This window comes from Empidonax traillii, unplaced genomic scaffold (genome assembly GCF_003031625.1).
Source record: "Empidonax traillii isolate 1590-97213 ecotype Southwest subspecies unplaced genomic scaffold, ASM303162v1 scaffold239:size738852, whole genome shotgun sequence".
Classification (NCBI taxonomy): Eukaryota; Metazoa; Chordata; class Aves; order Passeriformes; family Tyrannidae; genus Empidonax; species Empidonax traillii.
Window position 1 is genome coordinate 285975 of NW_020955432.1, and position 11273 is coordinate 297247.

The following is an 11273-nucleotide window of genomic DNA, read 5'->3' on the forward strand; positions in this document are numbered from 1 at the left end:
TATAATTGTACTTCCATTGTGGTTTTTTTTTCTTTTTGTTAGATGGTAGTAGGGACAGCTAATCTCAGAATGGTTTGGGTTGGAAGGGACCTTTCAGACCATCCAGTCCCACACCCTGCTGTGGGTAGGGACACCTTCCGCTAGACCACGTTGCTCCAAGCCCCGTCCAACCTGGCCTTAAACACTTGCAGGGGTGGGCAGCCACAGTATCTGGATAATCTGTGCCAGGGTCTCACCACCCTTACAGGGAAGAATGTCTTCCTAATATCCCATCTAATTCTGGCCTCTGTCAGTTTAAAACCGTTTCCCCTTGTCCTATTTCTATCTGCCCATATCAAACATCCTTGTCTCTTCTTTTTATAAGCTCTCTTATATCTCTTATTATCTCTCATTATTATTTCTTATTAGACCACAAAACAGGTGAGGAAGAACCAGGCCATGGAGACACTGTCCCTCTTGGACAGGACACAGAAGCAGCGAACTTGCAGCTAAATGCAGGCTGGGGGGTTCAGAATCCTACTCCATTACATGAGTTGGTTGCACACGTTGAGGGAAAGGGAAGCGGGCACATAGGAAGCAACTTTTTGGATGTTTGCAAGGGTGGGGATGTGAATTTGGCAGGGAAAAGAAGGCAGATATTCCTGTTGTCATCAGGAAGGAGGCTATAAAAGGCAAGTGGCAACATGTAATAGAAGGGATATTTTCTTGCCCTTCTACAGCCTTAGGCCAGCTCTGGTGATGATAACACTGCCCCTTCCTCCAGCTGAGGTGTGTCATTATCGGAAAGCAAAAGAGAGATTGTTGGTGTGTGTAAATACACCCTGCTGTAAGCTAATGAAGTGTAATTTGTGATGTACTTGCAGCTTTGATTCAGTGCTAAATTCAGGTCAGGACATGCGGCTTTTCCTGTGTTGTGCCGTGGCACCGAAGCATGAGGTACATTGGCCTCCTGCTTCTGTGGAGACTTATCCAGCTGCCAGAGCTGTGCAAGTGAGGAAATCAGCACCATTCCTGCCCTGTGACATGTGCCTTCAACTGCAAATTGGATTGGAGCAAGGGCCCTGCTTAGCCCCAGGTGAGGCTGATCCCTTGGGAACCAGCAGTGGCATGAGCTGACCACTCAGTACCCACAAAGCTGCTCCACACCCTGCTTTCCCTGTGCAAAATCCAGAGTGAGTGCATCCAATCCACAAACTGCTCTTCCGTTCCTTTTCGCTGTCCCTGCAGGTTCAGTGACGTTGGACAAACTGGAGTTTTCAGTCTCAGGGATAGTTTTCCGGTGTGGGGCCTCCATGTTGTCCGGAGAGTTGCTTCTTATTTCATCCACCCTGCAAACTCAGAAATGAGGAATGTGCTGCCTGAGGCTGTGGGAAAGTGCCTTCCTGTCCCAGTATTGCACTACTCCCTTTTTTGTTGTTGGGAAGAGAAATGGCACATCTTGCTCTGATAGTTCATGTGGCTTCATTTGTGATTTCCACTGCCTCCTGCCCACTACCAAAGCAACAGCCAGACCACTTCTGCCTATTTTCAGGTGGATTGGTGCCGATAACTCTGCCATAGCACTGGACAACATCTACATTGCAGTTCTGCAGCTCAGGTTGGGTTTGTGGCGCTTCCTGTGGCAGCAATGCCTGCAGACCTCCAACAGCACCAATTTGTGCGGTATTAGATGTCACCCAATAGTGTTCGTCGTGTGCTCTAAAAGCAAACTTAAGTTGAAAGAGTGCAGGTGGGAATGTGTAGAAAGTGATCAGTAGGTTGTTAGTGCTGTAGTTTTAAATCTGAAGTGAGCTCAGGGTTAATGGTTATTTAAACCAGCAACTCTTCATTGGGGCTTTCACTTTTACTACTTAATGGTGAGTTGAATTTTTGGTTCTTTGCTCAGTGTTTTCTCATGGTAACCCTCCCTGTCTCTCAGCATTGTGGTTTAGCTCAGGTCTTTTTCTAGTTTTATTAGGCTTCTCTGTTGTTTGTTACTATTGTATCCTTATTTTTCTAATCCAGAAATAACATGGTAGATATCCCTTTGCACCTCTAACAATAACCAGGAGGGAGAGGTGTTTCAGGGTCTCTTAGACACACAACCACCTTTACTTGGAGCAACATTCATTTCTGCTACTGCTTTGGCAGCTGAACATAGCCTGTACCAGCTGCTGCAGATGGAGTGGCTGGCACCGAGCTCCTGGAATATGGAAGAAGGTGGAGTGGAATGCCTTGGTTCCTTTCTCTGAAAAAGGAAATCATCTTCCCCTGGAACTGCTGCTTATTGTCAAACAGCTATGAGAGTGGCGTGTTCTGAAGCCCTGTTACTGTAAAAGGAATGTGTTGTGAGTGGTCATTCCTTCCCAGTGTGCTCAGCTATTCCACAGTCAGTTCTGCTCCCCTTTAAGAATGTGCACCTCCTGTCCTGCTGCGGGCTGGGCTGGGCAGGGCTGGGATTTGGGAGCGCCGGAGTCTGTCCCAAGTGGTGTACAAGCCCCAGAGGAGCTGGAGCAGGGACTGGGGGTTGCTCCATAGACCATGGGCTGTGCTAGAGCCTGTAGTTAATACACAGGAGACGTTGACTGTGCAGCAGCCTCATTAGGAGAGCGCAAATGAGATGCAACGCAGCCTCTATGCAAATAAACTCCAAATGGGTTAATCGATAAAAGGAAAAATCCATATAGCGGGCTCTCAGAGCAACTGCTTTGGGTGTGCTGGTCCAGCTCCTGCCGTGCCTCGGTGGGTCTATGGGTTCATGAGGAAAGAGCTGCAGCAGAAATACCATCCTGCAGATGCAGCACGGCCAGGTTGGCACCCTGTCCCCTTCCAGCAGAGCCCACAGGTTCCAGCAGTGCTTGGCCACTGCAGCTTGAGGGGCTCCACAGATTTGAAACGAAAAGGCTGAGCTTCAGCACCTGACAGGTCTCAGCTTTGGGCAGGCAAGAAGTGAGAGGGGAAAGGACATAACAAGAGGATTCCCTTCTCTCATGCCTCCATCCCCAGGAGCATTCTCACCAGGCCACTCTCCTCAGTGGCCTGGCTGCAGGTGGTGACTCCTCTGTCCCACATGAGTCAAAGAGGTTGCTTAACTGAAGTGCTGAGAAGTTGCCCAGATTTCAGATCCCTGAAGTGTTACCACTAGAATGTTTTCCCCCTCTGTGGGGGAGTTGCAGCTCATTCACTCTCTCAGGGGCCATGCAAGGCTGACCTGATAAGACGAAGGTACCAGCAGGGAGCCGCTGAAAGTGCGAGGAAAAGCCCACGGTGCCCAGGAAGGCTTAACCCAGGGGTGGCTGTGGGCTCACAGGAGGCCACTGAGGTTTGGAAAATAGGGACATCAAGGATGTTATTATTGAAAAAGCTGGGTTTGGAAAAGACTTCCCATTCCAGCAGTTAAGCAGACATGGGTTTGTCCTTGCCATGAAAGTCTTGGATGTTGCATGAAACAAGAGGTGTATCTTTTGACAGGACAGAATTTAGGATTCTTCTTTGCACTGAAGCAAGCAAAGAGGTGGCCATGTTTATTGGGAATGGATCTCCAGTGGACAGGAATTTCCTTGAGAATATGACCTGTTTCATCCCGTGGCTTTTTTCTCTCTTTTTTTTTCCTTTTTTTTTTTTTTTTAATGAAATTAGCTTTGTTTAAACAAAGGCATGTATTGACAGGCCAAGGGGGGGATGGCCTTAAGCTGAGGGCAGACAGCAGATGGGATATTAGGAAGAAATTCTTCCTGTGAGGGCGATGAGGCCCTGGTTGCTCATCTGTGGCTGCCCCATCCCTGGAAGTGTCCCAGGCCAGGTTGGACAGTACTTGGAGCAACCTGGTCTAGTGGAAGGTGTCCCTGCCCATGGCAGGGGGTGCAATGAGATGGGCTTGAATGTTCCTTCCACCTCAAACCATTCTGGGATTCTAAATAGTGGGGGTTCCCGTTAATTGTTTTTCAGGCATCAGTGTTAAGTGCCCCACGTTAATTCTGCAAGTGGAAGGTCAGCAGAAACCAAAGTTATCTGTGGGATTCTGCCTTTACTGTGAAAGTTGCTCAATTGCTTCACTGGCCTGGTAAGAAGCTCATGAGTTAATGTTCCAGGAGCAGTCCTGGTAATGGTGGGAGTTTTTACGGCTTTCCCAAAAATACCTTTACTTGTGTTCTGGGAGGGAGGGGCTGCTTTTTTGGCCTTGCTAGCAGAGTTCCTGTGAGGAGCATCAGTGGCAGGAGAACAGCCTTCAAAACAAACTTTACTATTAAAATTTGGTTGGATGGAGCAAGCTGCTCCTGTGCAGAGCAGGGGTTTCAGAACAGGAGAGGGACCTCTGGGTGGCTCCATCCTCACAGGTTTGGTGTCAGATGTTGGAATTTCTGCATCTGTGCTACATGAACAACTTTGTGTTCCTGATCCATCCGTATGTTTTAAGTAGTCAGTGGCAGTGAATACTCATACCTGGCTGGAGACAGTCCTACTCCAGTCAGTCCAAGGAATTCTTTATAGCAGGGGTTATTCCTGGGAGTGTTGCCTCGTCAGTGAACAGTGTGACATCCCAAGTTGTACTAGGCATCCCAGCTTTAAGCTGATGCTTCACACACGCTGAGGCCCTGACTCCTCATATTCTGGCTGCTCCAGCACTCAGTATTGCCCACTCCATAGAGCAGCAGGGCAGGCTTTGCACCACTTAGCTCTGCAACAACCTGCATTTCAGGGATGGCTATTCCCTTCAAGCAGAGGTTGACTGTTTCCAGTAACAGGAAGTGGATTGTTGTTTAATAAGGTTTGATGGAGGATTTTATGTGGCCACGTTAATATGTATTCACTTAGCACTGCCTGTTCCTTCTCTGCACAAGTTCTCATGCCCTTCAGGCTGATGTGAGCTGCTTAAACACATACAAAGGCCCATCCTTGTGCTGAGGGGACCCTGATGGGATCCCCTGCTCTGCCTGAGGGGATTGCTCTCTCCAGGAAAGAACAGAGTAGTGACAGAGTGGAGTACAGTGACATGGGCTCTTGCCACAGGACTTCGTGACCATGTCTGTGAGATCCACAAATCTTGCTGAAGTGAATTCCTGGCATCTGGGCAGGAGGGGATGGAGTAGGGATGAGCTGGCAAACCTTGCAGCAGCTGGTGAGACGAGCCAGGCAGAAGTGCTGGGTGGCCTCTTGGGCTCAATTCTTCCACTTGTCTAAAACACAGCCCCTTGTCTGAGGGTAATTTTGTTTTGTTTTTCAAACAGCCCCTTCAGGATTTAAAAAGCATCACTTGAGAATCTGCTGAGCTTCACAGACTTCTGAGAGGCCTTCCACGTGCAATCAGTGCATCAGGGACTGGTTAAACAGATCACCCAGCTGTGCTGGGTGGTCACTCATGGTCTCCATTGGCTTTATTTCATTAGCATGAGCTCACTGGAAAGGGCTATGCATGTTCATCCCCACTGAAACTTCACCCTGCCCACGTGTGTTCATTTAACGGACTTATTTTCTTAACAAGACCAATAACCAGTGTGAACTAATGTTCCTTCTTGGGCTCTCACTCATTTTGTTCCTCAGCAGAATTGGGTAGGTCAAGAGCTCTCCTGCATCAACAAGAAGATGTTCCACCTTCCTTATTATCCACCGTTCCCTGCAAAGATTCTTTTAAATTCCCAAAGAAAACCCTTGATTTACATATTTGCTCCCTCTTCCTTTGCTTCTTCAGTGACAAAACTTTTATTTCTACTTCAAAAGACCAGACGATTCCTCTGATTGCGTCAGAGGCCCTAATCTAACTTTACTGGAACTTAACTCCATCAGTATTCCCATGCTTTAGGACTGAAAGCAAACAGCAGGTTTTGTCCCATGTCAGCAGTAAACTACGTTTTTTTCCATGCTCCTCTCAGGTAAAAAGCATCTTTTGGTGGCTTTACCAGTATCTCCAGGGAGGGTCCCTCAGAGCTGACTGGCATGTGTGTGCAGCCTTAGGTGTGTGGATGCTCGCAAAGTTTGAGCTGCCAGTGTGTGGATCACACAGCTGAAGGAACTCAACAGCTGGGTGGGTTTGGGCTCTGCTTCTTCCTTGGTTCCTGCTAGTGCTCCTCAGAACCTTTTCTCTCCCTCTTGTCACGTGGTTGGTGATGGGGGGACTCAAGGCTGTGTGGTTTCTGTTCTTGCAGGGCAGGATGGGAGGCTCTGGAGAGAGGCACCCCTAGGAAGGGGCTCTGGGGCTGCAGCCAGCCTGGCCCCAGTGTGCTGAGTGGACACTGTTGTAAAGCAGGTGTAAAGTGCTCCATGGAGGAAGGAGTGAGCGTGGCTGAAGCTGGATGTTCTGAGGATGTCTCAGAAATCAGAGCACTGCTGCAAGGCAGTGAAGTGGGTTTGTTTGGTGTGTGAGCAGGAGTTGCTGCATCCAGCCTGGCTGCTGGGACAGGACCCGCACAGTCTTGACTGTGGTGCTCATGGCAAAGGCTTGTGGACTTAAAGTGAAGCCAGCAAGAGCTATGCTTGTCCTGCAGGTAGTGGAGGTGAGGGAAGCACCAAGGAACAGGATCTCCTGCTCAACTGCTGCATGACAACTGCTGTTAACCCATACCCTGTGTCTGTGCCTGGCTTTCAGAGCCTGGCATTCTCTTTCCTCACCACCTGACTGGTTTTCCCCTATGCTGCTTATCCTGGCCTTTCCTGCTTCTACTGTGAATTGATGGGGAAATGCAGCAGCTGAAAGCTGTGCATGACTTTCCTGCCTTCCTGACCTGGTTGCTTCCCAAAGAGAATGGGAATGAGTGAATGGATGAGTGTCCAAGGTACCTGCCCTCAACCACTGGCACCTGCTTGGTGTGGTGGCTGCACAGACCTGGACCACAAGATGTGAACCTATCCTGTGTGATGGAGTATAGATGTATAAGCAAAGTGCCCAGGATGGTATAGCTGGTCCTACACTGACACAACATCAGCAGAAGAGCTCTTTGCCCTGGAGAACCAGAAGAGTCAAAGCCAGGGATGGAGACTGTGCTTGGGCTAAGGGATGAGGGAACTGATTAGATCTAGCTCATCAGAGGTGTGAAGAAGGTGTAGAGATGCTGAGATGTGTGGGGCTGAAGGGGATGGAGGGGCCACAAGCTGGGCTGAGAAGGTGTTGGAAGTATTCCACTACTTCCCAGTTTTGGAGCCTTGTGTGGCACCAGCACCCAAGAAAACACACAGTGGGATCTCCAGAAGAGCACTGTGCTGGTTGAACCTTCACAGATCTAGATCTAGGGAGGAGAGCAGTGGTTTGCTCTGAAGGCTTTCCCCTGTGTAGATGGTGGCCTTTGTGTTTGGGAGATGGATCAGTAGCGGGTTTTAGGAGATGGAATATGAATGCTTGCTTGGATTTAGCAGGAAGACACAAGGAATGCAGTTTTTGGAGATGTTTGAATAAGGCAAGGGGTGCTGCAGGTAGGATGCATAGCTGATCATATGATTTGGAGGAAGCGAGGTTGTGTCTAGTATGAGGAAGGACAGCAAAATCTGACTGAGTTGATGGCTGGGGAGATGGGATGGAGGAAGACAATCTCTGCCTCCACCTCCACAGCTCTTCTTCCCTGTGATGCACTGGGACAGGGCTCCAGGCAGTGAAGAGCTCGATCCTGGGACTGCAAGTAGCCAGAGCCAGGGAAAGGTCTCTGCGGCTCACAGCAGGGAACAGAGCCATGTGGGTGACGGTGGGAGGTCCCAGTTCTACAGTGAAGGAAATGTGCTGGTGGGAAGATGACTTGGAGTCGCTGGATTTCCCCCAAAGCACAGCAGGATGAGGTGCGGGGGTGCTGCTGTGGGCCAGAGCTGCAGGGACATCCCTTTTCCAGCTCTTGCATCTAGATGTGCTCCTGAGCTGGAGGGTAGCATGTGTAACGAGCAGCCTGCCCAAGGGGTACCTCGATCGATATTGCCCTGAACACCTTATGCGGTGGGGGAGATGGATGGAAGGCAGGAACAGCCCATTTCTCCTGCAGGCTGCTGGTTGTGCTGGGGCTGAGGGATGCAGGCTGCCCTGGAGGGGCACCTCCTGGCAGCACACTGGTGCTTCCCTGGGCCCTAATGAGGGTGTGTCACCCTTTTGGTGGGCGGTGGAGTCACCGGGCACTGCTCTGCTTGTCAGTCCCTATGCAGCTGCCATGTGCTATGAAGACCTCAGGAAATAATCCTTCTCTCTTTGTCTTTCTAAGCAAGGAGGGCTCATGTAGAGACCAACAGGAGGAGCTTTTCCTTGAGGTCACCTTTCCCGGTGTGGTTCTGCTAAGGGATGTGCCCTCATCCCTTAGCCCAATCCTTCTGATCCTGCCTGGACAACATCTGTTCAATTATCTGTTCTCTTTCAGCGGTGCCTGGAGTTGCTCATGGAGGAGCCCTGGCACTCTCCTGTGATGCTACTGGAAGCCTAACATTTGAGTGTGAGCTGACTGCTGTCCTCAGCCCTGTCCCCTTCCCAAAGGATGGCATGGCTTGTGGCCAGCACCACTTCTGACAGCCCTGCAGCAAGTGCCTTCACAGAATGGTCATTTTTTTATCTGTCCCTGAGCCCTGGTCCCAGGCAGGGCAGGATCCCGTGCTGGCAGAGCAGGGAGGAGGTCGTGGCCAATCCTGCAGGAATAGGACCAGGCTCCTGCAGCGACAGGTGAGAACTGCTCCCCTTCACAGGCCATGAGCTGGCCCCAACCAGGGGGCCACAGGGAGGCCCTGTTCTGTGGGTCCCTGGGGACCAGGGGGGAACACTTGTCCCTGGGGAGTGCTGTGGAGTGTCCCAAGCACTAAGAGCTCTGTTTGTCTGGAGCTGGCAGTGAGTTATGCTTGCGTTTTACTGAGGAAACTGGGTGACATGATCTCAGCTGGCACAGTGAGTGTGACAGAGCCAGGAGGAGCCCAAAGGCTTCCTCAGACATCCTCCTGGCTTCTCCTGCTTCTCCCCTGCCAACGCCCCAGCCAAGCTGCATCTGACTGTTGGACAACACTGGTACCTCCTGTCTGCCCCACTGCTGTGTGTCCTGCTCAGCACTTGCGGTGGCATTGGGAGTGCAGGTGGCTTGTGGCCAAGGGGTGAGCCTGGTGGTGGAGCCCTGACTCCTTGGTGTCACATAGGTCCTGGGAGGAGTTTCTGGCTGTGGCTGAGTGCCGTTCTGCCCGCCTGGCGCAGTGGGAGGAGCAGTGAGTGTCCTCTACCCACGTGTAGCAGCCCCAGGTGCGGAGGAGTTGAGAAGCAAGTAATTGCTGTGCTCCATAAGAAGAAATAAATAAAAAGGACTTTGCAATGGAGTGTAATCCCCTGGGGAAGAAATTGCAGCTCTGCTCCACCCACACCATGCATGAGTGGCCTTTGTGCACTGACTCATTCCTCTTTCCTGGAGACTGTGGGCAGGGCTGTCACCCCTTACTGGGGGGGCTCTGCTGTCCATCGTGGGCAGGACCAGGACTGTCTGCCCCCTTGTCCTTGTGCTGGGCTGCTGAGACAGCTGAGGGGGCCTGCAAGGGACCTCAGGATTTCAGCTCTGGGTGACTGTGGTTCTCCAGGAGCTCTCGTGTCTACACCTGGTCAGGTAACTCACCTAGCCCTACCAAGGCTTCCCCCTCCATCAGTGCTGTCAGTCTGTCTGCCTCATCATTAGTGCACATGTCCTGTGATCCCAGGGTACCCAGTGTGTGTCAGTGTCCCTGCACATGCTCTGCAGCGACAGGTGGGTGATGGGATGATATCTGGGAATGGTGGGGATGGGCCTGTGCCTCAGATACAACAGGAACTGCTGAATAGCCTCTGAAAAACCAGAGAGATGTGAAGGAGAGGTGGGACCTGGGAGAGCTTCCATCGAGCTACTGGGAAGTGCCAGATGACCTTGAAGCATCCTTCCACCAGTACCCAGTTTACTTATGAAGCAGCTTCTCACAAGATGGTGTAAAGACCAGAACTGTAAAAGAGAAATGGACAACTATCTACAACCTCTGGCAGAGGAAACCCCCAGTATGTGGCTGGCCAGGGGAGTGCAACATCTGCCTTGTTCTCATGCTGTGAGCCCTGATGGGAAGAGATCTGTGGGTTGGAGGTGGCAGCGTCCTTGTTGCTCCCTGCTTGGTGTGCTCAGGGCAGCTGGAGGAACAAGAGGGCTGTTCTGAAAGGTGACTGAGCAGGTTCTTCTGGATGCCTGTGTCCCACATGAAGGTCTTGTATCTCCTCCTTGCATATTCTGTGTCTTATATCAATATCCCTCACCACAGACACCTGCGTGGAGCATCTGCACCCATGGTGCTGAGGCTGGAGACTGTCTTTTGGCTAAAGGTCTTGTGCTCCAGCTGTGGCACTTGACACTATTCCAGGGATTTGGGGTGAGTGGTAGACAGGCTGTGGCTCCTGCCACAATCTCTCCCCACTCAGCACTGACACTGAAGTTTCTCAGCCACAAACTCCTTTCTGGCTGTGCCTCCGTCCTTGTCACAGGTCAGGCAAGAAGGGAGCTCCAGGGCCCTGATATGGCATCCTGACCACCTGGCTGCCTGGGCAGCATGGCCACATGTGGCCAGGGGGGCAGGAGGGTGCTCCAGTGGTACTCTCTGTATAGGGTGTGTCTTGGTTCTGGTAGCCTCAAGTTGTGCCAGGGGACATTTAGATTGGATATTAGGAAAAATTTCTTCTCAGAAAGGGTGGGCAGGCATTGAACAGGCTGCCCAGGGCAGTGGTAGAGTCACCATCCCTGACAGTGTTCAAAAAAGGTGTGGATGGGACACTTGTGGACATGGTTTAGTGGTAGCATTGGCAGTGCTGAGTTAGATTTGATCTTAGAGGCCTTTTCCAACCTAAAGGATTCTATGGTCCCTCACACATGCCCCACAGGGACATGATCACAGCAGTGATGTGAAGGAGAAAGAGCAGAGCTCCCTCGGAAGCTCCTGCTGCTCAGCAGCACAGCCCTGGTATCGCAGGATGAGGCTGTCCCACGGGGTGTGGGACACGCAGCAGCGGAGCAGAGATCTGCCCACAGGAAATCTCTGTGTATGGCTTGAGAGTTGGGGCTCAAAGTGGCCATCCAGGTCCTGTCCATGGTGCTGTGTAGGGTGTTGGGAGCATGTAGAAAAGGAGGGATAGGAATGTTACTTTGCTCATGGCAACACAATTTCCCTGGCTCCTCCTGCCTGGAGCGCTGGGCTGCACGGAGCCACCTCCCGATGAGGACACAGTGTACCAGAAAATCAGGCACATGACTTGGTAATGATATGATGATGTGATTCGGGCTCATATGAGCAGTAACAAGAGACAGGAGCAGCATTCGAGGAGCCAAGCATCTTGTGAGAAAAAAATAGATGTG